The sequence below is a fragment of the Mobula birostris genome, chromosome 24 (genome assembly GCF_030028105.1).
Source record: "Mobula birostris isolate sMobBir1 chromosome 24, sMobBir1.hap1, whole genome shotgun sequence".
Taxonomy (NCBI): Eukaryota; Metazoa; Chordata; class Chondrichthyes; order Myliobatiformes; family Myliobatidae; genus Mobula; species Mobula birostris.
In genome coordinates this window covers 55,225,106-55,253,083 of record NC_092393.1, presented here as the reverse complement: position 1 = coordinate 55,253,083, position 27,978 = coordinate 55,225,106, and the positions used below count along the sequence as shown (strand labels likewise).

General features: G+C 46.8%; 1 protein-coding gene across 6 annotated transcripts in view; it reads right to left on the bottom strand.

The window, feature by feature from the left end:
• gcgra (glucagon receptor a) overlaps window positions 1-27,978 on the bottom strand; it is a 93,870-nt gene that overhangs the window by 37,588 nt on the left and 28,304 nt on the right. For 2 of the 6 annotated variants that reach the window (XM_072242143.1, XM_072242148.1), the window contains exon 2: window positions 11,779-11,951. The exons of the other annotated variants lie outside the window; for them this stretch is intronic. The gene's annotated coding sequence lies outside the window, so the exon portion shown is untranslated. The remainder of the gene's footprint in view (window positions 1-11,778; window positions 11,952-27,978) is intronic. 6 annotated transcript variants of the gene reach the window in all.

Here is a 27,978-nt window from a genome sequence, read left to right as displayed (position 1 = left end):
CCCAGGAGGGCAGGTGCAAACATACTGTTGGTACATGGCACGGGGCAGTGCCACCCTTCGATTCTTTAAACCCTACCCATGATAAAAAGATAGATCATGATTATCTTCGCTGCCAAATGAAGCAGTGAATGATTCTTTTTACAACCCCAGAGCAGTGAGATGCTGTCCCAGGAAACATCCTATGCTGGCCTGGGGCCAGCTAGACGGATGAAAGAACACGTGATGTTGTATGATACATTTTGAGATCCTCGCCAACCTGGTGTGCACATCAGTATTTGGATAGTAAACAGTTACAACAACAATACCATTTTTAAGAGATTACTTTGATTTGTCGCCTACTATCAAACCATACTATGAAATACGGCGTTTTGTGTCAAGGCTGTGCTGGGGGCAGCCCACGAATGTCTCTGTGCTCCCAGCATCAAGTTAGCATTCCCACAACATAGTGGAGCTAACTCGTAGGACTTTGGAATGTGGGAGGAAAGCAGAGTTCCCAAAGGAAACACACGTGGTTACAGGGAGAACATATGAACTCCTTGTAAACCATGGTGCAAATTGAGTGCAGTCTTACAGCTGGTGCTCTAAAACACTATTTTAAACTACTACGCCACCATATATAGAAATTACGACATTTTTCAATTGCCTAATTAATATTAGTAACACTGGACAACAAAGATTTTGCTTCCCGAGTACTTTTGCATGTATCTTGTGGATTTTGGGCTGCTGATCATGAAAATCACCATGAAATTTCCTTATCAAGCACCATTTTTTTATAGCACCTATATTTGTTATTTCAAATCATAATTCAAGTCAGAATAGCTGATGCCAAGATTAAGGAAGACATTTTTGTTGGTCCACAAATCAAACAAGTCATCGATGACAGGCAATTCGAAGAACTTCTAGTAGGACTGGAGAAAATTGCATGGAAGGCATTCAAGCACTTTGTTGAAAATTTTCTTGGCAACAACAGAGCGCCAAATGATGTGTAGTTGGTTGACAATGTGCTTCAAGCACACAAAACCATGAAGTGCAACATGTCACTAAAGATTCATTTTCTGCATTTCTGTTTAGACTTTTTCCCTGCAAATCTTGGTACTGTCAGTGACGAGCACGGTGAAAGGTTTCACCAGGTCATTGCGGCCATGGAGAAACGGTATCAGGGCAACTGGAATCCATCAATGCTGCCCGATTATTACTTAAGCAAGAAGCCTCAGACACTGAGTACAAATGAAAATCATCAACACAACATTTTTAGCTTAGTCGAACTATTACAAAGTGTCAACTCTATTATGCAGTTAAATGCTTTATAATCAATAAAAGTTAATTTCTTGTATCTCTAAATTCCTACGTGATACAAGTAGTCTGTAATTATATATGTGTTCAGCTTCAATCACAAATTTTTTAAAAATTCTGAAGTAGCAACACTTTCAAAAAAAAATTGTTGTCCAGTGTAATTTTAGAACAGGTTCTCCAAAATTCTTCATTTCTTTAAGACTATAAGATATAGGAGCAGAATTAGGCTATTTGGCCCATTGAGTCTGCTCCACTATTTCATCATGACTGATCTATTTTTTCTTTCAGCCCCAATCTCCTGCCTCCTCCCCATATCCCTTCATGCCCTGACCAATCAAAAACCTATCAACCTCTGCCTTAAATATACATCAAGACTTGGTCTCCACAGCTACCTGCGGCAACCGGTGTCTGTTCTAGTTTTATTAATATTTAAACAATGAACACATGTAAATAAGCAATAGAATTAATCTCTTTCCCTTTAAAAAATGTCCATAATTATTGCAGATGCTGGAGATTCAGAGTAACACACACAAAATGCTGAGAAACTCAGCAGGTCAGGCAGCTTCTATGGAAAGGATTAAACAGTCGATGTTTCGGGCCAAGACCGTTCATCAGGACTGGAGAGGAAGGGGGAAGACTCCAGAATAAGATGTTGGGTGGAGGGGAAGGAGTACAAGTTAGTAGCTGATAGGTGAGGGGGAAGGTCACTGGGTGTGGGTGGGGGGGTGGAGGGGATAGGTGGAAAAGGTAAAGGGCTGAAGACGGAATCTGATTGGAGAGGACAATCGATCATGGGAGAAGGGGAAAGGAGGGGCACCACAGGGAGATGATGGGTAGGTGAGAAGAAGAGAAGAGGTAAGTGGGGAACCAGTATGGGGAATGGAAAAGAGAGAAGGGGGAGGGGGAGAAATTACCAGAAGTTAGAGAAGTCGATGTTCACACTGTGAGGTTGGAGGCTACCCAGACGGAATATGAGCTGTTGTTCCTCCAACCTGAGAGTGGCCTCATCATGGTAGTAGAAGAGGCCGTGGACCAACGTTTAGTTTGAGCTCTGTGGTTAGTAAGATGTTGGAGTCAATTGTTGAGGGTGTGGTATCGAGGTACATGGAGGCACATGATAAAATAGGCCAAAGTCAGCATGGCTTCCTTAGGGAAAAACTTTGCCAGACAAATCTGTTGGAATTCTTTGAGGAAATAACAGACAGGGTAGACAAAGGAGAATCAGTGGATGTTGTTTATTTGGATTTTCAGAAGGCCTTTGACAAGGTGCCACATGTGAGGCTGCTTAGCAAGATAAGAGTCCATGGTATTACAATAAAGATACCAGCATGGATCTTGAAGAAGTGGCCCACAGAGTGAAGACGCCTGTGCGTGTATTTGTTTAACGTGTACTTGATGTTGCACTCCAAGAAGCACACGATACTTCACAAAACAACCAACTGATTCCAGTGGCATGGAAACCACGACGATTGGAGCTGATGGATTTGTTGCAGCCTTCATCCGCCTTCACAGCCGTTGAGTTCGAAGTAACTTTGTCCGCCTGTTCCACTGTTAAGGTCTTGGTTGGATTGTTCTTTGTCAGGGACCTCACCCTCGACCTTACCGCCATGGGTGACCCTACCAGGAGCATAGCTCCAGACGGCATTGCTCTTGGAATTTTGGACTCATAAGCCACTTGAGAGCCCAAAAACAGACCAACAGAACGAAGACCATCATCCTCAATCTTGAGGGATAGCCATGACGACGATGACAGCATGGATAGAGGATTGGCTGAGTAGCAGGAGGCAAGAGTGGGAATACAGGGATCATTTTCTGGTTAGCTGCCGGTGACCAGTAATGTTCTGCAGGGGTCAGTGTTGGGACCACTCCTTTTTACGTTATATCAACGATTTAGATGATAGAATTAATGGCTTTGTGGCCAAGTTTGCAGACGATCTGAAGATAGGTGGTGGGGCAGGTAGTGTTGGTGGAAACAGGGAGTCTGCAGAAGGATTTGGACAGATTAGGAGAAAGGGCAAAGAAGTGGCAAATGGAATGTTGTGTCTGGAACTGTATGATCTGCACTTTGGTAGAAGAAATAAAAGTGTAGACTACTTTCTAAATGGAGAGAAAATTCAAAAATCAGAGGTGCAAAGGGACTTGAGAGTCCTCGTGCATGATTCCCCTAAGGTTAACTTGCAGGTTGAGTCAGTTGTAATGAAGCATTCTTCTTGAGAGAACTAGAATATAAAAACAAGAATGTAATGCTGAAGCTTTATAAGGCACTGGTAAGACCTCACTTGGAGTATTGGGAGCAGTTCTGGGCCCGTTATCTAAGAAGGGATGTGCTGATACTGGAGAGGGTTCAAAGCAGGCTCACAAAAAAGATTCCAGTAATGAAAGGCTTTTCATATGAGCAGTGTGTGATGGCACTGGGCCTGTACTTGCTGGAATTTAGGAGAATGAGAGGGGATCTCATTGAAACCTATTGAATATTGAAAGACCTAGATAGAGTGAATGTGGAGAGGATGCTTCCTACAGTGGGGGAGTTGAGGACCAGAGGGCACAGATGAGAACAGAGGGAATCCGTCTAGAATGGAGATGAGGAGGAATTTCTTTAGCCAGAGGGTGATGAATCCGTGAAATTCGTTGTGGAGGTCAGGTCATTGGGTGTATTTAAGGCACAGGTTGGTAGATTCTTGATAAGTCAAAGTGTGAAAGGTTATGGGGAGAAGGCAGGAGGATGAGGTTTAGAGGGAAATGATCAGCTATAATCAAATGGCCGAGCAGACTCATTGGGCCAAATGGCCTAATTTAACCCTGTGTCTTATGGTCATTTGGACATGTCAGAATGGGAATGGGAATTGGAAGTAAAATGCTTGGCCACCAGGAAATCCTTCTTGCTGCAGACGGAGTGAAGCTGTTCAACAAAGCTTTCCCCCAATCTTTGCCGAGTTTCACCAATGTACAGGGGATCACGCCAGGAGCACCGGATACAGTAGATGACTCCGACAGACTCGCAGGCGAAGTGTTGCCCCACCTGGAAGGGCGGTTTGGGGCCCTGAATGGAGATGAAGGAGGTGAATGGGCAGGTGTAGCATTTCTTCCGCTTGCAGGGGTAAATGCCGAGAGGGACCTCAGTACAGAGGGATAAATGGACAGGGAGTCATGGAGAGAGCCATCCCTGTGGAAAGCACAGATTAGGGTGGGGCTAAGTAAAGATAGGTTTGGTGGTAGGATCTCGTTGAAGATAGCGGAAGCTGTGGAGAGTGATGTGCTGGACGTGGAGACTCCCGGGACAGTAAGTAAGGACAAGAGGAACTCTATCCCCAGCAGGAAGATAGGGTGAGGGCAGATGTCTGGGAAGTAGATGAGATGTGGGTGTGGTCAGCATTAATGGTGGAGGAGGAAAATCCCGTCCTTTGAAGAATGAAGACGTCTCTGATGTTCCAGAAAGGAAAGCCTCATCCTGGGAAAAGATGCGGTGCAGGCGGAGGAACTGAGAAAAGGGAGTAGCGATAGGGAGGGAAGACGAATTGACAAGATAGCTGTGAGACTCAATAATGAATTTTTTTTCACTCTCCAAATTTGGGCCCATGCTCTCAAAAACATTCAGCATGCCAGCCCGTGATGCACAATTCCACAATCTGTAACGGGCTGTCTGGCAGTGAAGTCAATAAATAGAAGGTGTCAGAATAAAGGCAAGGAAGGGACAACCAGAGATGTTAATTTTCACACTCAGCTGAGAGTTGCGAGTTTCTTGAGTGAATCCAGGACAGACACAAGATAAAACTGACAAGGGATTAATAAGTAACAAGCCAGAATGAATTAATTATGAGGCAGTGAAGGAGCATCTGGCATCTGGCAAACAAGGGACGGCACACGATGGAGACTGACACAACGGTCAAGAAGACGCAAAATTAGATGCAAACTGAAGCCTTGAGGTTAAGTGGAGCGGACTTTGAAGGAATGACGTGCAGGCTGAGCACGTTAATTAGGGCGCTGTTAACAAGTAACCTGCAGTAAAAATAGACAGGGTCAAAGAAACATGAGAGCTGTTCGAAAGAAGGATCTGCTTCTGTGCAAACATGTCCTTAAAAAGCAACTTTGGGGATTGGCGGGGGGGAGTTCGGAGAACAAGATTATACTAACAGGGTTATCCAAGGGGCCAAGCTATCAGTGGCACAAGGAGTTATTAAGAGGTATAAAACAAACTGAGGGTGTTGGAGTATGATCTTAAATACACAGAGAGGAGGGAAGAGGCATGAAGAGAGAGTGCTAGGACCTTTAGAGACAGAACTGAGTGATTAAACCAACAGGAATGGGAGATTCCCTATGTACATTGTCACCATAAAGGAAGAGAACGTAATAATAAATCTCAGGGGCTCAGTGTGAGGAGCGGATTGTACAAAATAAGCACGGTCAGGTGCCAGCAACCGAACTCCTCCCAATTACAGCTTCTGCAGGTGCTGGAGACCCTGAGTAACACACGCAAAATGCTGGAGGAACTCAGCAGGTCAGGCAGCACTTATGGAGAGGAATCGGCTGTCGATGTTTCGGGCTGCGACCCCCTCGTCGGCACTGGGAGGCCAGAATAAGAAGGTGGGGGGAGGGGGAGGAGTACAAGCTGGCAGGTGACAGGTGAGGCCAGGCGAGGGGGAAGGTAGGTGCATGGAGGAGGGAGGGGGATGAAGTCAGAAACTGGGAGGTGATAGGTGGAAGAGATAAGGGGCTGAAGAAGAAGGAATGTGATAGGAGAGGAGAGTGGACTATAGGAAAAAGGGCAGGAGGAGGTGATAGGCTGGTGAGGAGAAGGGGTGAGAGGGGAGCTGGAATGGGGTATGGAAAAAGAGAGAAGGACAAGGGGAATAAATTACTGGAAGCTCAAGAAATCAATGTTCATACCATCAGGTTGGAAGTGTTGCTCCTCCACACTGAGGGTGGTCTCAGAGGAAGCCATGGACTGACCTGCCAGCATGGGAGTGGAGATTAGAATTAAAATTGTTGGCCACTGGGAAGTCGTGCCTGTTGCGGACACGGCAAAGGTGCTCAACAAAGCAGTCTCCTAATCTGAGTCAGGTCTCACCGATGTAGAGGAGGCCGCGCAGCGACCGATGGATATAGCGGACGACCCCAACAGGTCATCACAAGTGAAGTGCTGCCTCAGCTGGAAGGAGAGTTTGGGGCCCCGAATGGGGGTGAGGGAATGAATGAATTTAAAATTAACTCTCTGCTCAAGAGCTCTTCAGCAGTGGAACAACATGAAGCCACAGAATGGATCCACAACCTCACACAATCCGATGCTGTGCAGCAGGGTGCAAACTCACTGGGGTCAACACAAGCTGAACTGGATGGAGGTGGAGAGAACAAAGCGACTTAAATAAATTGCTTTAATAAATAACCAGCTCTGAAAACGAAGGAGGTATTAAGATCATTCAGAGGCTCGAAGTTTTCGGACGGACTCAGAGTTGGACTGCGGTCGGGTGCTTCCAGGATGCTGCATCGGCAAGTTTGCGGTGCTGGGAGCTCATGGCAGGGAGAGTTTCTTCCTTCTACCGTCAGCGTGAGATGATGGGGCTATCGGGACTTTGAGACTTTTTTTTACCGTGCCCATGGTCTGCTCTTATCAAATTACAGTATTGCTTTGCACTGTTGTAACTATATGTTATAATTATGTGGTTTTTGTCAGTTTTAGTCTTGGTCTGTCTTGTGTTTGTGTTAACAGCCCACACACACACACACACACACACACACACAAGGCTGCAGTGGCGGCAGCCCACAAGTGTACTGCCACACATTCCGGCACCAACATAGCATGACCGTAACGCACAGAACACAACAAGCAACAAAACAGCCCCCGTCCCTCCCTGTGCACATGCACAATCCTCCAACTCCAGGACCGGCCGTCTCCCTGGCCTCCAGTGGACTCATACCTCATTCACTTTCAGAGCCGACTGCCCCAGCAGACCCTCACTCCCGTTCCATGGGTCCCCTGATACCCCGTGCCCCTCCCTGTCTCAGGAGCACTTTACGACACTGATCTCCCTCATCCATTCCACGTCCCCTCCCTGTGGCCGGTTACACAGGTCACGCCTTGTGGGGAGAGCAGGGATCGAACCAGGGTCCTGGTGCAGTGCGCGACCCCCCAGTAGCCAGAGGACCAGCCTCCCATAGGGCTGATGCTTCCCGCCTCGTGGAGTCGTGCTCCGTGCCTATAGTGGCAGAGTGCCAGTCCATGACTGCATTGAACTGAGTACTCTAATACATTTCAGCAGCATTAAGAGCTGCCTCAGAGCGCAAAGCAGCACATTTGTCAGTAAATCCATTTGTTTGTGAAAGGCAAATCCCCTGGCAAAGGAACGCACAGTGAGGGAAAGTGGGAGCTGGACTTTGTGTCTCTGAGGCTGGTCAGCCCCCGAGCCTCGGCGAGAACGCGCCACCAGTACTGACTGCTGCCCAGCTTCATTTTCAAACCTTGTAAGGAAGAGCAGGAGGCCAGGTTCTGTCTCAGACCAGTCTATTGCCATACGCAAAACAACTCCTTGCTCGTGTGAAGCTCAAGGGGGGAACGGTATACGTGGTAATCCACAGAGGGCAGCACGGAGCGCAGCGGCCAGTGATCAGGGTTCAAGTCCCACCGCTGTCTGCAAGGAGCCTGCACGTTCTCCACGTGGTCGTGTGGACTTCCTCCGGGTGCCCTGGTTTCCCCGCATATTCCAATACCCGCAGTTTAGGGTTGGCAAGTTGTGGGCGTGCTACGTTAGCACTGGGGGGGGGCGTGGCGACGCTAGCGGGCTGCCTCCAGCATGTCCTCAGACTGCGTTGGTTGTTGGCGCGGACGGCACACTCGTGTTTCGATGTTTCATTACAAAGCTAATCTTTTCTTTAAAAGTTCCCACTGACGGCAGCAAGCTAGTGAACTGGCGATCTGTGTTACGAGCGACTGAAGGGGGTCTTGTCTTCAGACCGGATGTCAGGGCTCTGATTTTACAGTGAAGATGAGGTTCGCAGGATGCAGCAGATCCTCAGCGCATCTCAGTTCCCCCCAAACGCGGAGGGTTTTACTGGTGTTTGTTCACGGAGCCCGAGTTTCAGACTCAAACACAGTTAAAGGAGGGTTAAACTTGAAGAAGGGTCACGGCCCAAAACTTGGACTGTTTATTTCCCTCCGTAGGTGCTGCCTGACCTGCTGAGTTCCTCCTGCAGTTTGTGCGCGTGTTGGAAGGCACAGCTGACTCATTTGGGAAGGAGGGGGAAGGGAGGGGGGCAGAACAGAGGTGAGGGAGGGGAGATAGAGAGAGACGGTGGAGGACAGGAAGGGGGTAGGAGAAATAGAGTTTATTCCGGTCCCGGATACAAAGGACTCGGATTCACTCCATGTCCTGAGATCCCGAGTGACAACACCAAAATCACTAGGGACAGAGAGTCACGCAACAGTCACAGAACAGGAAGGAGGGCTATTTGGCCCATCAAGTCTCTGTTGACTCCTGGCACAGCAACCCCCCCCCCAATCACATTCACCTGTTCTTCCCCCACTCTACAAACTATTCTCTCCTAAGGACCTAACCAGTTCCCCTCTGTAGGCCCTACTGGCTTGGTTTCCATGGTGCTACTGGGCAGGGAGCAGCTGAACATCATGTCCTGCTGGGTGAAGTGCTTTTCTCCCCCTCCTCACCGAATCTCACACCCAAAATTTTAAATCCGGGACCGCTGGTTAACATGTCAATGGGAGTGGTCTCCTTTTACCTCTGACAGCTAAACCGGTCACCATTTAAGTGATCTCTATCAACTTTCTCCTCAATTTGTACCTCAAGGAGAACTGCACCATCCTCCCAACCTATCCATAAGCAGACATCCCACCCTGCAGAAACTCATTTCAGGGAGGTAGCACCCCCACCCCACTGCAACACCATATCCCACCCTCCCCCCCACCCCACCCATCGACCTCCAAGGGTGTATGTAATACTTTGTTTAGTGATTTTGTCTAATCTGTAAACCAGGTTGGGTATATGCAGCAAATGTGACATTAAAATATGTACTTATATTATCATGTTTATTCTATTACAACTTTAAGCAAGTCTACAGGGAGTTCGGCCTCATCATGTAGGACATCAATAGCAGAGCCCCTTAGCAGCCAGCTAGTTTAAATAACGTTAGCTATGCTGTAATGACACCTGTTAAACTCACCTCAACATGTCTCTTACATTTTAACCCGCCATGGGCAATAGAAAAGTCACTGTTGCAAACAGTGCAGCGAGCAGCACTGTCATTATTTTTGAGGTCGACTGTAAAGCCCGCCCACAGGGAAAACTGATAGGTCTACTTAGCGGGGGTCCCCGATATTTCTTGCACCGCGGACCGGTTTAATATTGACAATATTCTTGCGGACCGGCCGACCGGGGTCGGTGGTGTTAATGACAACCGGACTATAGTGATAAGTCAATAGCATCATAACATTTTAAGTAATGTTTGGATATCAAACACACAGCGCATATTTTCCCTGTATGAACATATAAAATCATTGCAACACACCAATATCACAGTCCCATCGAGGGGTGATGGGAGACATCGATACTCGAAGGAGGTTCCTTATGTCCAGTCTATTCCGCAATTTAGTTTTCATTGCATTCATTGCAGAAAACCCCACTTCTCAGTGATATGATGTTGGAAATGGAAGTAAAGTGCTTTCGTGGCTATCTCAGGATATTCAGCCCTGACTTTGATCCAGAATGCCGGCAGAGATGTTATGTCAAACATACTTTTCAGCCCGTCGTCATTTACAAGCTTGAGGAGTTGATCTTCCTGCGCTGACATGGATGACGCGTGGGTAATGACCTCACGTGCGTTCAAGTTCAACAGTGCGTGACAGGGAATGAGGAAAGGTGCAGCTGACTCATATCGTTTCATATCGCCAAATCATATTGTTTCCTCACGGCCCGGTGGTTGGGGACCACTCTTAGCACGAAGAGAGACCATTCAGGATGCTCGCTCTCCCTCTCCCTCTCAGAAAAATCCATTTCCAGGATATTGTATATAATTTCCGGGCGTCAGGGAGCCACTATTGATATGCGGGAGACTCCCGGATCTTCCGGGAGAGGTGAGATGTCTGCATAAGGCCCTCATCCCCTCCCTCGTGTTAATCTCTCCCTCTGCAGGGCCCTCCCATGCCACCTAAAGTCCACTGGCCAGAACTGGACAGCATACTCCCTTTGTGGCTTAATGTGACGGGTCACACTGAATTAGGACAAAGGGCAGAGACAGAGATTAGCCGTAATTATGTTCCAGCCACATGCTCCATCCATCTGATGTTAAATGCTCCGTCTGTGGGGCCCTTTGAATATAGATTCATAGAGTTACACAACATCAAAACAGGCCAAAGGTGGGAAATGGAACCAGCTTAGATGGGAATCTTGGTCAGCATGGACCAGTTGGCTCGAAGGGCCTGTTTTTCTGCTATATGACTCTACACCTTGTCCATGTCACCCAAGCTACTTGTTTATACTAATCCCATTTCGCCGCATTTGGCTCACATCCCCCTGTCCAAATGTCTTTTAAACGTTCTAACCGTACCCATCTCCACCACTTCCTCTGGTCCACTACCAGCCTTTGGTATCTTCAAAAGTTGCCCCTCAGGTATCTTCAAAATCCCTTAAAATTGGTAAGGAAACACCAATCCCCTCGAACGGAAAATCCTACAAAAAGTAACGAATACAGCCCAGCCTATCTAGGGTCAAGCCCTCCCACCCACTGAGCATGTCTACACAGAGCGTTGTCACAGGAAAGCAGCGTCCATTGTCAAGGACCCCCACCACCCAGACCATGCTCTCTTCTCGCTGCTGCCATCAGGAAGAAGGTCCAGGTGCCTCAGGACCCATACCACCAGGTTCAGAAACAGTTATTAACCCTCAGCCATCAGGCTCCTGAACCAAAGGGAATAACTTCACTCAACTTCACTCACCCCATCATGAATTGTTCCCTCAACCTGTGGAGTCACTTTCCAAGACTCTTCACCTCATGTGCTCAATATTTATTGCTTAGTTATTTATTATTATTTTTTTTCTCTTTCATATTTACACAGTTTATTGTCCTTAGTTGTTTGTCTGTCCTGTTTGGTGTTTCATTGATACTATTATGTTTCTTGGATTTACTGAGTATGCCCACAAAAAATGAACCTCAGGAGTCTATATGGGGACATATACGTACCTTGATAATAAATTTACTTTGAAAATCATTTTCATCTCATCTTAAAATCCATGTCCTGTCCAGAAGATGGTAGATACAGCCCAGTCCATCACAGGCGAAGCCCACCCCACCATTGAGCATATCTACGCGGAACGCTGTCACAGGAAAGCAGCATCCATCATCAAGGACCCCCACCACCCAGGCCATGCTCTCTTCTCGCTGCAGCCTTTGGGCAGGAGGTACAGGAGCCTCAGGTCCCACACCACCAGGTGCTTACCTTTCAAACATCAGCTTCCTGAAAACAGTGTGGAGAAATTCACTCACCTCATCTCTGAACTGATGTCACAGCATATAGACTCTCAAGGACTCTACAACTCATGTTCTCAGTATTGTTTGCACAATTTGTCTTCTCTTGCACATTGGCAGTTGGTCAGTGTTCGTTCAGGTGAAGTTTTTCCTAAATTCTATGGTATATCTTTATTTGCCTGTAAATATGCCTGTAAGAAAATGAATCTCAAAGTAATTTTTGGTGATAATGGCTTCTTTATTAGGTACACCTGTGTACCTTCTGTTAATACAAATATCTCACCAGCCAATCATGTGACAGCAACTCAATGCATAAAAGCATGCAGACATGGTCAAGAGGTTCAGTTGTTGTTTGGACCAAACATCAGAATGGGGAAGAAATGTGATCTAAGTGACTTTGACCGTAGAATGATTGTTGGTGCCAGATGGGGAGGTTTGCGTATCTCACTCCCAGGATTTTCACGCACAACAGTCTCTAGAGTTTACAAAGAATGGTGCGAAAAGCAAAAGTCATCCAGTGAGTGACAGTTCTGTGGGTGAAAATACCTCGTTAATGAGAGAGATCAGAGGAGAATGGCAAGACTGGTTCAAGTTGAAAGGAAGGCAACAGTAATTCAAACAACCATGCTTTACAACAGGGGTGTGCAAAAGAGCATCTCTGAACACTCAACATATCGAACCTTGAACTGGGTGGGCTACAGCAGCAGCTGACCATGAACGTACACTCAGTGCCACTTTATTAAGTACAGGAGGTACCCAAGAAAGTGGCCACAGAGTGTGTGGATGATTTGATTTTCAAAATGCTGCTGATTTTGCATCCTTGTGTCCGGGTAAGATAAGTTTATCTTCCAATCCCTCATAACTGGATGTCAGAATCACATGCTGCATACTACCAGCTCAAACTCATCACTTCATGGCTCAGCACTATCACTGAAGCACAGATATGTGTCCTTACTGATAGTGCCTTGGGAACAATCCTGACAGATTCTTACTGACTGACAGATATCCCCATAAATGGATCTTAGCCTCCAAGATACAGATTCTGCTACCTCCACCATTGACTTTAGCCGTTAAAGAGGACTCAGGATTAAAAATGACTACAGTTGGAGAGAATGTTGTTCCACTGTGAGAGGAGCTGTCGTTCCAACAGGGGCTCAGGTCACTAGCACAGACAATATGCTGAATATAGAATGTGGGACAGTAGAGCACAGTACAGGCTGTTCAGCCCACGACGTTGTCTCTTAACTCTAAGATCAATCTAACCCTTCCCTCCCCCTTAGCCCTCCATTTTCCTATCATTCAACTGCCTATCTAAAAGTTTCTTAAATGCCCCTAAAGTATCTGCCTCTACCACCACCCCGGGTAAGGTGTTACATGCACCCACCACTCTCTGTGTCAAAAACTTACTCAGACATACTTTATACTTTATTGTCGCCAAACAATTGATACTAGAACGTACAATCATCACAGTGATATTTGATTCTGCACTTCCCGCTCCCTGGAGTACAAATTGATAGTAAATATTAAAAACTTAAATTATAAATCATAAATAGAAAGTAGAAAGTAAGGTAATGCAAAACCACACCCCCCACTATACTTTTTACCAATTAGTTTAAAATTATAAAGTTTAGCATTAGTGTAAGCAGCAACGTCATTTTGCAAAGGCAGAAGACACAAGGCTCAACGTGTTCGGATTTCTGGGATCCCTTGCTCCTACTAACTTCACTTCAGCCCCAACAATGCCTGCAATGGAGGTTTTCACAGACGCGAGTCTTCCGAAGACAGGGTAAACTCCAGGAACCACCACATTGGCACATGGTGATTTCCTTGGGGAATCCTGTGGACTGTTAAATTGGTAAGCTCTGCTTTTCAGGATCTGATTACTTAAGCAGAATTCGGAGCAATCCACAGTTGCCACAGTTAGGACAGGGAAGTGGTTTTGAGGTATATCAGCCATAACCCTCTGGAATACCAAACAGGACCGAGGGGCAGAATTCCTCATGCCTTAGTTTACATGGCCCGATGGGAATTGTGCCCAATGGGATTAGCACAGGGGAGCAACCCCAATGTAAAAAAAAAACAGCCACGATCTTATTAAATAGCAGAGATTACGTTATCGTTGTACACACCAGTGTGCAATGAAACTCCCTGCTGGTGTGAAGCCCACAATATCCGTGCTGATCATCAACCAGTGCACAAACAGTAGAATTCTGCTACGCATTGCGGCACGCACCGAGGCAGTTCAAACAGAAATGCTGGAGCCTCACTAAAAGAAGAGGGAGAGCTACAGACTCGAGAACGTGGCAGCGTTATTGGGAAGGGGGATGTGAAGGCAGTGATCAGTTCAGGATTCCAAGAGCAGTGGGCGAAGATGTTGTTCTTGATCTGGTCAGCTGGAGTTTCAAACTCCTCTACCTTCTTATATGATGCCTGTGATGCTGCAGCAAATACGTTTCAGTGTACCTGTGCATATATATTGGATCTCACATCAGAGGATTTGTCCTGGGACCAGCACGTAAGTGCTATCGTAAGGAAGCTACTCTGGCGCCTCTACTTTCTTGGAGATTTGGCATAGGTTCGGCATGTTGCCCAAAACTTTGCCAAATTTCCATAGATGCACAGTGGAGAGTATCCTGACTGGTTGCATCACATCTTGGTATGGAAACACCAAAGCCCAAGAACAGTAAAAAAGTGGTGGTTCCAACCCAGCCTGTCACAGTGGTGGTTCCAACCCTCCCCATCATTGAGCACATCTACAAGGAACGTTGCCAAGTGGTCAACGTTCACAGACCACCACCATCCAGGCCATGATCTCTTCTCGCTACTACCATTGGGCAGGAGGTCCAGGAGCCTTAAGTCCCACTGTACCAGGTTCAGGAGCAGATATTACCCCTGGACCATCAGGCTCCTGAACCAACGTGGATAACTTCACTCACCTCAACGCTGAACTGATCACAGAACACATCCAATGGACTCACTCTCAAGGACTCTACAACGCGTGTTTTCAGTATTTTTTTTACTTTTTTATTTGCACAATTCGTCTCCTTTTGCACATCAGTTGTTTGTCCGTCTTTGTTTATGTATAGCTTTTCATAAATTCTATTGTATTTCTTTATTTTCACGTAAATGCCTGCAAGAAAATGAATCTCAGGGTAGTATATGGTGACGTATATGCACTTTGAACATGTCCTTCTGCATATGACAATAAAGGCGACTTCTGGCTCCTCCCAAAGAGAAAAGGGAATGGTCAGGGTGGCAGGTATCCTTGGTGATATTGTTAGCTTTCCTGACACAAGATGGACCGGACGGAGGGAATTGAGAACCCCGTGATGGACTTGGCAGTGTTTACAACTCTCTGGTAGTTCTGTCGTTCCAGACACTAATTCTAGCCCTTCGTCCTTTGCATTCAATTGTATTAAAGGGTCCAACTAAATACAAAATGCCCTCAGTGGTGACTCTGTCCAAAAGCCGAAAGAATTCGAAGATGCAGACTGTTTCTCCAGACTATCACTGTCCCTAACAGAAGGAGCTCCAGTGGTCGTTGGTGCGCTACTAACTCTGCACAAGCTGACATTGGAGTGAGAGTTATCGAGCACTACAGCACAGAAACAGGCCTTTCAGCCCATCTAGTCCATGCGAATTCTGTTATTCTAGTCATTTCGACCCACACCTGGACCCGCCCCTCCACGTGCCCACACAGACCTCTCTTGGATGCTGAATTGAACCCACCCCCACAGCTTCCACTGGCAGCTTGTTCCACACTCCCACCAGCGAAGCAGTTCCCCCTCATATGCTCTTAAACATTTCACTTTTTACCCTTAACCCGTGACTTTTAGTTCTAGTCTCATCCAACCTCAGAGAAAAAAGCCTGTTTGCATTTTACCTAATTTTGTATGCTTCTATCAAATCTCGCCTCATTCTCCTGCACTCTAAGGAGTAAAATCCTAACCTATTGACCATGCCATCTCTTACAAGGTGTCTCAAATAGAGAAAAAACAGAATCACGGGCTTCTTATTCCCGGTGACCGTGCTTTTTGCTTTTGGCTGCCAAGCTGCAAATGCGTGTAAGGTTGTGTCCAATAACCTTCCAGGCCTGGGATTGGACTGTACGTGTTGATAACAGCACATGCTTGGCCCAGGGACTGGATCCTCTCCCTTCATTAAGAACCAATTGTTGACCTTCTGGATGCCAGTGCTCCACTTCTGCGATTAAACTGCGCCACTTTCGACATGGGAAAACCAGCAAGAATTCCCTTGCATACTTGTCGGCATTTCCATCACACCATCAGCCTTTGTGGGTATTTGTTGTTGATGGCAAGAACTCATTAATCAATAACAAGTCTAACACTCTGCATCTCCAGCTCCATATTTGGACAAGATATCTCCGGATGGGACAAAGCAACAGAGAAGTTAGCAGCTGACCACTTTAACCCTTCCTGCAGTCGTGACCACACGAGCCTGCGCAAGTCTCCTGCCATTCCATCTGGTCATTCCTGCCATTCTGAATCCCTCTGGTGTTCAATCCCTACAGCATCACCTGATTTAGATCAGATCCAATCAGACCCACGAACAGACTCGGACTGAGATTCTATCCAATCAGAGTCAGATTCAGATTTATTTACCCCCATGTGCATGAAAACATACAGTGAAATGTGTTGTTTGCATTAACAACCAACATAACCCAAGGATGCGGTGGGGGCAGCCCGGAAGTGTTGCCACACATTCCAACACCAGCACAACATGCCCACCATGTTCAGCAGAACAACGCAACAAAATGAAACAAGACAGCAAAGCAAAGCAAGCCCCTCCCCACCCACACACACAGACAGGCCTTCGACCCCAGGGCAGGCCCACCTCCAACCCCCAGTTCTTGGTCATGAACTCTCAGACTCACAGACCTCAGGCCTCCAGGCCTCCAGGCCTCCAGTCCTTGACCTCAGATTCACAGACCTCAGGCCTCCAGGCCTTGACCCCGGACTCTGAACCTCAGGCTTCCAGGCCTCCAGTCCCTGACCGCAGATTCACAGACTTCAGGCCTCCAGGCCATGGCACCAGACTCTGAAGACTCATAGACCTCAGGCCTCCAGGCTCCAGTCCCTGACCCCAGATACACAGACCTCAGGCCTCCAGGCCTCCAGTCCCTGACCCCAGATTCACAGACCTCAGGCCTCCAGGCCTCCAGTCCCTGACCCCAGATTCACAGACCTCAGGCCTCCAGGCCTTGGCACCAAACCCTCAGTCTCACAGATTTCAGGCCTCCAATCTCCAGCCCTTGACCCCAGACTCTCAATACTTACAGACTTCAGGCCTCCAGTGGAAAGTGACCGCTGCTCACCTCAAAACATTGCCACTTGGTAGCAAGTTACAAGATGATTGGATCGGACTGTAGACTGAGGAGGAAGGTCGGGGGAGGAAGCAGGGGCCGCAGCTGCTCTTTAAAGGGAAGCTGGGTGAATGTTTAAGTGAGGAACATTTGGAAAGGGCAAAGAGAGCAGAAGCGTGACATCATCAACAACTTCCACCAGGTGATGGGGTGGATATTGGGGACCGCTCGGCCCATCGTTCCTGTACCAGCTCGAGAGCACAGGTGCATTCAGTGTGCACTTTCCAAAGTAACACCCTGAGGTCTATAACTGTGCTTATAGATGGAATCAGTTCAGTGTTTTCTCTGGGGGCAGCGTTCCAGATCGTGACTACTCTGCAATGGAAACATTTCTCCATATCTCACTTTTAAGTTTTTGCCAAAAATTTCCATCACTGCCTGCTCAGTAACATCTGATAAAGCTATAAATAATTGTTACTCTAATTGCAGCCACCCTTCCTTCTTTGGACCTCGTCGGGCTGAGAACCTCTCAAAGATTAAAGGAAGACCAGCTTTATTTGTCAGACGTACATCGAAACTTTGAACGTACAATGAAATGTGCTGCTCGTGTCAACGACCAACACGGTCTGAGGATGTGCTGGGGGCAGCCCACAAGTGCCAACATAGCATACCCACAACTTGTTATCTCCAATCAGTATGTCCTCGGAAACCAGAGCAGCCGGAGGAAACCCACGTGGTCTTGGGGAGAGCGTACCAACTTCTTACTGGCAGCAGCAGGAATCAAACTCCGATCGGTGACTGTTGGCACCCTGAGGCGATTATGCCAACCGCTAAACTACAGTGCTGCCACCCACAGACCATTCTGGGAAGTTGTTGGCCGGATACAGTGGTGGACTGCCTAACTGGTGCGGGCTGGTGACACAGGGCTGGAGTGGGAGGTGGGTCAGACAACGGAAGAACGGGAGGTTTCTTTAAGTAAGCGCTGGCACTTAGGTCTGAGCGTGTCAAAACATTCTGAGGGGTCTCGATGGGATGGATATGGAGAAAAGGTTTCCTCTTGTGGGAGAGTCCAAAACCAAGGGTCAACCTTAGAGATGTAGCAAAGGGTTTTCTTTCAGGGAATTGTGAGTTTTGGAATTTTCTTCCCTAAGAGCTGGTGGATGCAGAATATTTTTAAGGCAGAGGTAGCATCACGACGGGACAGGGTCGTCAGGACAGCTTTTGACACGTTGGCCTTCACAAGTCAGGGCACTGAGTACAGGAGGTGGAATGCTATGTTGAAGTTGTACAGGACATTAGTGAGGCCAAATTTGGAGCAAGGTGCGAAGTTCCGGTCACCTACCTACAGAAAAGGTGTCAACAAGATTCAAAGAGTGCTGAGAAAATTTTACAAGGATCTTGGCTGGACTTGAGGACCAGAGTTATATAAAGGTTGAATAGGTTAGGACTTGAATCCCTGGAGTGTAGGAGAATGATGGGAGGGCTTATAGAGAGATACAAAATTATGAGGGGTACAGATAGGGTGAATGTATGCAGGCTGTCTCCCTCAGCTTGGGTGAAAGTAGAACGAGAGGTCATAAGTTTAGGGTGAAAGGTAAAATATTTAAGGGGAAATTTCTTCACTCAGAGGGCGACGCGAATGAGCTTCCAGCAGAAGTGGTGGATGTGGGTTTGATGGCAACACTTAAGAGAAGTTTGTATAAGTACAAGGATGGGAAGATTATGGAGAGCTATGGTCCGGGTGCAGGTAGATGGCACTAGGCAGAAGACCAGGCCAGCACAGACTAGATGGGCCAAAAGACTTATTCCTGTGCTGTGGTACTCTATGACTCTATAGAGAAGTTCTTGATAAGTGAGAGGTTCAAGGGAGCACTGCTGGTAGGAATGAACGCAGGGTTCGGTTTATAATCCGAGCAGCCACTGAACTCATGGAACAGAATAACACTGACACAGAGACATTTCCTCAATCACACTATAACCATGATGACCACCAAACACCTATCTTCACTAATCTTGCAACCTTCCTCCCCGCCCCATCCCACAACTCAAACCCCCATCTATATTAGGGGCAGCATTGGGAGTGTAAAAGCTACTGAAAGTGTAGTGCAGATCAGAGTGAGATAGACGAGGCCGAGTCCATCTTATCCTACAAGACGTGCATTTAAGAGTCTGATAATGGCGGGTAGAAGCTGCCTTGAGCCTGACGGTACATGCATCTCCTACCCTACCCCCAATACCATTTGCTCCAATTTTGCCCACTAACTTCCTATGTGGGACCTTATCAAAGGCTTTCTGAAAATCCAGGTAAACTACACCCACTGGCTTTCCCCTGTCCATTTTCACAGTTACATTTTCAAAAAATTCCAGAAGATTAATCAAGCATGATTTCCCCTTCGTAAATCCATGCTGACTCGGACCTATCCTGCTATTGCTATCCAAATGTGCCGCTATTTCATCTTTTATAATTGATTCCAGCATCTTCCCCACCACTGATGTCAGACTAACTGGACTATAATTCCCTGTTTTCTCTCTCCCTCCTTTCAGGGCCCTGGTGAGACCACACCTGGAGTACTGTGTGCAGTTTTGGTCTCCAAATTTGAGGAAGGACATTCTTGCTATTGAGGGAGTGCAGCGTAGGTTCACGAGGTTAATTCCCGGGATGGCGGGACTGTCATATGTCGAAAGATTGGAGCGTCTGGGCTTGTATACACTGGAATTTAGAAGGATGAGAGGGGATCTGATTGAAACATATAAGATTATTAAGGGATTGGACACGCTAGAGGCAGGAAACATGTTCCCGATGTTGGGGGAGTCCAGAACCAGAGGCCACAGTTTAAGAATAAGAGGTAGACAATTTAGAACGGAGTTGAGGAAAAACTTTTTTACACAGAGAGTTGTGGATCTGTGGAATGCTCTGCCTCAGAAGGCAGTGGAGGCCAATTCTTTGGATGCTTTCAAGAAAGAGTTAGATAGAGCTCTTAAAGATAGCAGAGTGAAGGGATATGGGGAGAAGGCAGGAAAAGGGTACTGATATTGGATGATCAGCCATGATCACAGTGAATGGTGGTGCTGGCTCGAAGGGCTGAATGGCCTACTCCAGCATCTATTGTCTATTGTCTGCCTGATGGGAGAGAAGAGAGAACGTCCAGAGTGGGTGGGGTCTTTGATTATGACGGCTGCTTTACTAGGGCAGCGAGAAGTATAGACGGAGAGGCTGGCTTCTTTGATCCACAACTCTCTGCATTTCCCTACGGTCATGTGCAGATCAGTTGCTATACCAAACTGTGATGTATTCAGACAGAATGTTTTCTCCGGTGCTTCGATAAACATTGGTGGGAATTGATGGGGATAGGCTGAACTTCTTTATCCTCCTGAGGAGGTAGAGCGGTTGGTGAACTTTCTTGGCAGTGACGTCAACGTGGTTGGGCCAGAACAAGCTCTTGTTGATGTGCACATCTCAGAATTTGAACCTCAACACCTTTGATGGAGACAGGGGCATGTGCACTGCCCCCTCGCCCTTTCCTCAAATCAATGAGCAGCTTTTTTGTTCTGTTGTCATTGAGGGAAAGGCTGTTGTCATGATACCATGTCACTAAGCTCTCCATCGCCTTCCTGTACTCCGGCCTGTTGTTATTTGAGACATGGCCCAGCCCACTAGGGTGGATTCATCTGCAAACTTGTAGATGGACTGAGAGCCACACAACGATGAGAGTACAGGGAGCAGCAGATAACAGAACAGGGTTGAGATACTGCACTATCTTCCCTGGAGCCCATTCAAGCTCCTCTGTTTCATGAAAGTAAGGGAATTTTTTTATTAGCTGGGTTACTAGAGAACCAGTTACCAATCTTAACACTTTTGGCTCCCATTTTTATGTTAGAGAGCCACAGTGCATTGCATAGGACAATAGATTGGGAAAGAATGGGGCAGGAAAGAGAGGTAAGGGTGTGAAAGGTTACACGGAGAAGACAGGAGAACAAGATTAAAGGGGAAAACAAGTCAGCCATGATAGAATGGTGGAGCAGACTTGATGGGCTGAATGGCCTAATTCTGCTCCTGTTTCTTATGACCTCACGATCTAAATAATCAACACCTTTGCCTCAACAGTGGTAAAGGTCTTCACATATTGCAACAGGAAGCAGGGAATTGAAGAGTTTCAAGACCGAGTAGAAGGTACAGGTAGGTGGAGATGGAATCGAGGGAGGGAGGTAGAGGTGGAATCGAGGGAGGTAGGTGGAGATGGAATCGAGGTACAGGCAGGTGGAGGTGGAATCGAGGGAGGGAGGTGGAGGTGGAATCGAGGGAGGGAGGTGGAGATGGAATCAAGAGAGGAAGGTAGGAAGACCCATTGAGTTCCTCCTGCAGATTCCAGCGTCTGTGGCTTCTCGTGTCCCCATGATAGACACACACCCAGCGATGTAACAAGTTGCCGTGCCAGGTTGAATGGAAGGATTGGAAAAGGCATCCATTGAACATCTGAATGACAGAGCAGTCTCACCAGATCTGGCAGGGTGATGTACTTGGTCAGAGAGCAGGTGAAGAGTTGCTGAGAACGTGAATGTTAGTGGATGCTAACTGAAAACAACATTCCATTTCTGAGCAACACTGACAGGTAAATGCAAGGGGGGATTGATAACAATCACATCCATAACAATCAGGGCGTAATGAAGGTGGCTCCTAATAAAAGGGTCATTAGCTACTGCACTAACAATGTGTGGTGCCTCTCTGTGCAGCAGAGAGGGACTGGATCAATCCTACTGTTCAGCCTCAGATAGAGGTGCTCTCACTCAGAATGATTCACACAAGCACTGTTCCCTCTAAGCTGCATGGCAGCGCCGTAACTGAAATGCTCCCACGCACATAGCGTCTGATGCCATGCAGCTAGAAAAAGTTTATGAAATGTGAAATATTTTCTTTGTTGTACTGTATTTCATTATACCCTTCAATTAATAAATAAAATCAAAGGTATACAATTTTAAAATGTTCATTCTAAATATTCATAGTATGCATATCACAAAAAAACTCACTTAAAACACCGCACAGTTTCCAAACCATGTAAAAATGTCCTGCTCAGAGCAGTGGTTGGTCCGCAGAACTGTAAAAAAGGTTTAGAGGGAACGTTGCACACAAGGCACTAGGGAATACCCTCTCCCCAGGACACCCACTCAGTCCAAACTCAGCCTTCTGATGCATCAACTCGCCGATCAGTGCATGTCCATTAACCAACGTTTGCTGCCTCGCCTATTGGTCTGAAGGCCATTCTGAGACTTGAGCACAACATGTGTGTAGTCTCTACTTCTGAACTTTATTCTATTATGGATTTACTGAGTATGCCCGCAAGAAAATGAATCTCAGGGTTGTTTATGGTGACATACATGTACTCTGATAATAAATTTACTTTGAACTTTGTACTTGGGATGCTGCTACAAGCATGTTCTTCATTGTACCTGTCCCTCACCATACTTGTACAGAGGAAAATAAACTTGACATTATTTAACTTAACTTGAAAACATCCCAGTCAGTATTTATTATGGTAAAGAGGATTCATTTACCAGTTACTATGTTAAATTGCTGTGATTAAATAGCATTTCACTTTCCTTTATCAGCTCTTACACTGTTTAAGGAGTTATGACAAATGCCAAGTAAATACCCATCTTTGCCCCTCTGGCCAGCTACCACTCCCAAACTTCAAAGTTCAAAGAAATTTTAGCACTTCAGTTTATATACACTATGTTACCATATACTAATTTGAGATTCATTTTCTTGCAGGCATTTACAGAAAAAATTGCTTTATTTGTTGGTTTCTTTGAATGGTTTTCTTTGTTTCATGGCTATCTGGAGAAGGCAAATCTCAGAGTTGTATTCTGCATACATACTTTGATAATAAATGAACTTTGAACTCTAGAATCTATGAAAAACCACACATAAAGACTGACAAATAACCAATATGCAAAAGAAGACAAAATGTGTAAATAATAAAATATAATAATACTGAGAGCATGATTTGTAAAAGGTCCTTGAAAATGAGTCTGTAGGTTGTGGAATCAGTCCGGAATTGTGGTGAGTGAAGTTATTCACACTGGTTCAGCAGCCCGATGGTTGAAAAGTAGTAACTGTTCCTGAACCTGGTGGTGCGGGACCCAAGGCTCCTGTACCTCCTGCCCGATGGTCACAGCAAGTAGAGAGCATGGCCTGGTTGGGTGTTTGATGATGGATGCTACTTACTTCTGGCAGTGCTCCATGTAAATGTGCTTAATGGAGGGGAGAGCTTTGCCTGTGATGGACTAGACTGTACCCAAGACTTTCTGTAAACTTTTCTATTCCTGAGCACTTCCTTTCCAGCTACCTCTTAAAGCATTACCGGTGCAGACAACCCTGGTTCCAGATTTTCTCCACATCCATCCTGGCTACATCTTTCAGAATCTTATGTTTCATTCAATTCCATCGTCAGGGACGCCTGCAGCCCAGGTTATGCACTCCACCCACTGCTGCCTTCAGGGAGAAAGTACAGGAGGCTCAGGACTCACACCACCAGGTTTGGGAACAGTTATTACCCTCAGCCATTAAGCTCTTGAACCAGAGGGGCTAGCTTCACTCGCCCCATCATTGAAATGTTCCCACAGCCTATGGACTCACTTTCAAGGAATCTTCATCTCATGTTCTCAATATCAATTGCTTATTTATTTTTATTATTATTTCTTTCCATAAGACTTAGTAGTAAAATTAGGCTATTTGGCCCATTGAGTCTGCTCCACCATTTAATCATGGCTGATCAGTGTTTTTCCTCCTTAGCCCCACTCTCCAGCTTTCTCCCCGTAATCTTTGATGCCGTGTCCAATCAAGAACCTATCAAGCTCTGCCTTAAATACACCCAACGACCTGGCCTCCACAGCTGCCTGTGGTAATAAATTCCACAAATTCACCACCCTCTGGCTAAAGACATTTCTCCACATCTCTGTTTTAAATGGGTGCTCCCCATCCTGAGGCTATGCCCGTTTGTCCTATACTCCCCCACCATGGGAAACATCCTTTCCACATCTACTCTGTCCAGGCCTTCCAACTTTCGAAAAGTTTCTATGAGATCCTCTTTCATCCTTCTAAATTCCTGTGAGTACAGACCCAGAGCCATCAAATGTTCATTATATGGTAACCCTTTCATTCCTGGAATCATCCTTGTGAACCTCCTCTGAACTCTCTCCAATGCCAACACATCTTTTCTTAGATGAGGAGCCCAGAACTGTTCACAATACTCAAGGTGAGGCCTCACCAGTGCCTTATAAAGCCTCAGCATCACATCCCTGCTCTTGTATTCTTGACCTTTTGAAATGAATGCTAACATTGCACTTGCTTTCCTCACCACTGACTCAACCTGCAAGTTAACCTTTAGGGTGTTCTGCACAAGTACTCCCAAGTCCCTTTGCATCTCAGATTTTTGGATTTTCTCCCCATTTAGAAAATAGTTGGCACATTTATTTCTACTACCAAAGTGCATGAACATGCATTTTCCAACATTGTATTTAATTTGCCATTTTCTTGCCCATTCTCCTAATCGAAGTCCTTTCGCAGCCTACCTGTTTCCTCAACACTACCTGCTCCTCCACCAATCTTCAAATTTAGCCACAAAGCCACCTGTACCATCATGTCAATCATTGATGTACAGCATGAAAAGAAACGGTCCCAACATCAACTCCTGCGGCTATCACTAGTCACTGGCAGCCAACCAGAAAAGGATCCTTTTATTCCCACTTGCTGCCTCCTACCAGTCAGCCAATACTCTAACCATGCCGGTAACTTCCCTGCAATAAACTTTTCTTTCTTTTTGTATTTGCACATGTTGTTGTCTTTTGCACTCTGAATGAACGTCCAAGTTGGTGAGATCTTTCAGTGACTTTGTTATGGTTATTATTGAATAGATTTATTGAGAATGCCCACAAGTAAATGTATCTCAGGGTTGTATATGGTGCCATATATGTACTTTGATAATAAGTTTACTTTGAACTTTGAAGTCCCCTCTCACTCTTCAGAACTCCAGCAGATACAAGCCCGGTCTGGCCAACTCCTCCTTATCAGGGAACTTTACAGTTACCAGTCTCGGAACTGATGCCAACACATTAACATTTTTCCTGAAGTAAGGAGACCAACACCGTACACGACCTCCAGATAGAACCGAAGGACAACCTGAAGACAGGTTGAACAAGCCAAGGCCTCACTTTGGGGCGAAGGAGGATGAGAGGTGACTTGACAGAGGTGGATAAGATGACAAGAGGTGTAGATCCAGTGTTTAGCCAAAGACCTTTTTACAAGGTGGAAATTACAATTATGAAGAGGCAGAATTTCAAGGTGATTGCAGAAAAGATTAACGGGGGTGATGGAGGTAAGTTGGTTGCTTAGAGAGTGGTGAGTGCTTTGAACGCACTTCCCGGGTGGTGGTAGAGGCAGGTATGTTAGGGGCAATTAAGAAACTCTTACATGCATGATAGAAAAATGGAAGGCTATGTCAGAGGAAAGGATAAGATTCACCTGGGTCAGCACAGATCACGGGCTGAAGGGCCTGTGTCGTGCTGTAATGCTCTCCGTATTCAAGTTCCTCACAACAAATGACATCATTCTGACCACAAGAGATTCTGCAGATGCTGCAAATCTTGAACGATGCAGACACACAAAACGCTGGAGCAACTCATCAAATCAGGATCTACAGAGGGCAGTAAGCAGCTGACATTGTGGGCTGAGGCCCCGAACCAGGACCGGAAAGGGCAGGGGCAGAAGCCAGGCCAAGAAGGAGGGGGAGGGGGAGGAGTGGGAGGAGGGGGAGGGGAAGGAGGACGAAGGAGTGAGAAGGGGAGGAGGGGGGGAGGGGAAGGAGGGAAGGGGGAGAAGGAGTACAAACTGGCAGGTAATATGGGAGGTGAGACCAGGTGAGGGGGGAAAGGGGGTGGGTTGGAAGGAGGTAACATTCCATTAGCTTTAACTTACTTTTAACTTACCTCATTATTTGCTGCTCTGGACTTTTATAAATAATCCAGAACATAAAGAAAGAAAGATGAGGATTATTTATCATATATACCTGTGCATTGAAACATCCAGACATACAGTGACGTGCATCATCTGTGTCAATGACCAACACAGTCCGAGGATTGTGCTGGGAGCAGCCCACAAGTGCCGCCGTGCTTTCAACACCAACATAGCATGTCCACAACTTTACTAACCCTAATCTACGTGTCTTTGGAATGTGTGAGGGAACCAGAGCACCCAGAGAAATCCCATGCGGTCATGGGGTGAACTTACAGATGGCTGCAGGAATTGAACCCAGATTGCTGGTGCTGTAATAGCATTACACTGGTTCTGTAATAGCATTATACTGGTGCTGTAATAGTGTTACACTGGTTCCGTAATAGCATTATACTGGTGCTGTAATAGTGTTACTCTGGTGCTGTAATAGTGTGACACTGGTGTTGTAATAGTGTTATACTGGTGCTGTAATAGCATTACACTGGTTCTGTAATAGCATTATACTGGTGTTGTAATAGTGTTACACTGGTGCTGTAATAGCATTACACTGGTTCCGTAATAGCATTATACTGGTGTTGTAATAGTGTTACACTGGTGCTGTAATAGCATTACACTGGTTCCGTAATAGCATTATACTGGTGTTGTAATAGTGTTACACTGGTGCTGTAATAGTGTTACTCTAGCTGCAATGCTAATGTTATGTTTTGTAACTTCTAAATATTAAACTAATCAAAGGAAGACATGGAGTCCGTGACTGTTACTTCATCTTTACTTTTTGCGAGGCATGCATGTATCTCATGGTAGCATCATTATGTATGCAATTTACATATAACCTATAATGAATTATTTAAAAAAACAAGGATACTTAATCAACCAATATGTGTACAAGACTACTCAAATATCATTGAAATATTAAGTACACAACAGCTACAAGACATGAGATGCTGGGATCTGGAGCAACACACAAAACACTGGAGGAACTCAGCAGTCAGGCAGCGTCTATGGCAGGGGGGGAATGGACAGTCAGTGAGACCCTCATCTGGACTGAAAAGAAGAGGGGGGATAAGCCGGTATAAAAATGGAGCTGAGATCACAGTCAATGTTCTTATTGAATGGCAAGAACAAGATGGAGGGGCTGAGTGGCCTACCCTGCTGCTAACTAACACACGCAAAACGCTGCAGGAACTCAGCAGGCCAGCCAGCAGCTATGGAGATGAACAAGCAGTCAAAGTCTCAGGCAGAGACTGGAATGGAAGGGGGAAGGCAGCAGGGCAGCAGGGTAGAACGGAGGAGGAGGAGGAGGGGAGAGGGGGGAGGAGTAGAGGGGGAGAGGAGGGGGAGGAGTAGGAGGGGGAGAGGAGGGGGAGGAGTAGGAGGGGGAGAGGGAGGAGGAGGAGGAGGAGGAGGGGAGGGGGAGGAGGAAGAGGGGGAGGAGGAGGAGGAGGGGAGGGGGAGGAGGAAGAGGGGGAGGAGGAGGAGGGGAGGGGGAGGAGGAGGAGGGGAGGGGGAGGGGGAGGAGGAGGGGAGGGGGCGGGGAGGGGAAGGGGGAGGGGGAGGGGAGGAGGAGGAGGAGGGGGAGGGGAGGGGAGGAAGGTGAGGAGGGGGGAGGGGAGGGGAGGAGGAGGGGGAGGAGGAGGGAAGGAGGAGGAGGAGGAGGAGGGGAGGGGAGGGGAGGGGAGGGGAGGGGGAGGGGAAGGAGGGGGAGGGGAGGAGGGAGGGGAGGGGGAGGGGAGGAGGAGGAGGAGGAGGAGGGAGGGGAGGGGGGAGGGGAGGAGGGGAGGGGGAGGGGGAGGGGAGGAGGGGGGAGGGGAGGAGGGGAGGAGGGGAGGAGGAGGGGGAGGGGGAAGGAGGGGAGGAGGGGGTGGGGAGGGAGAGGGGAGGAGGAGGG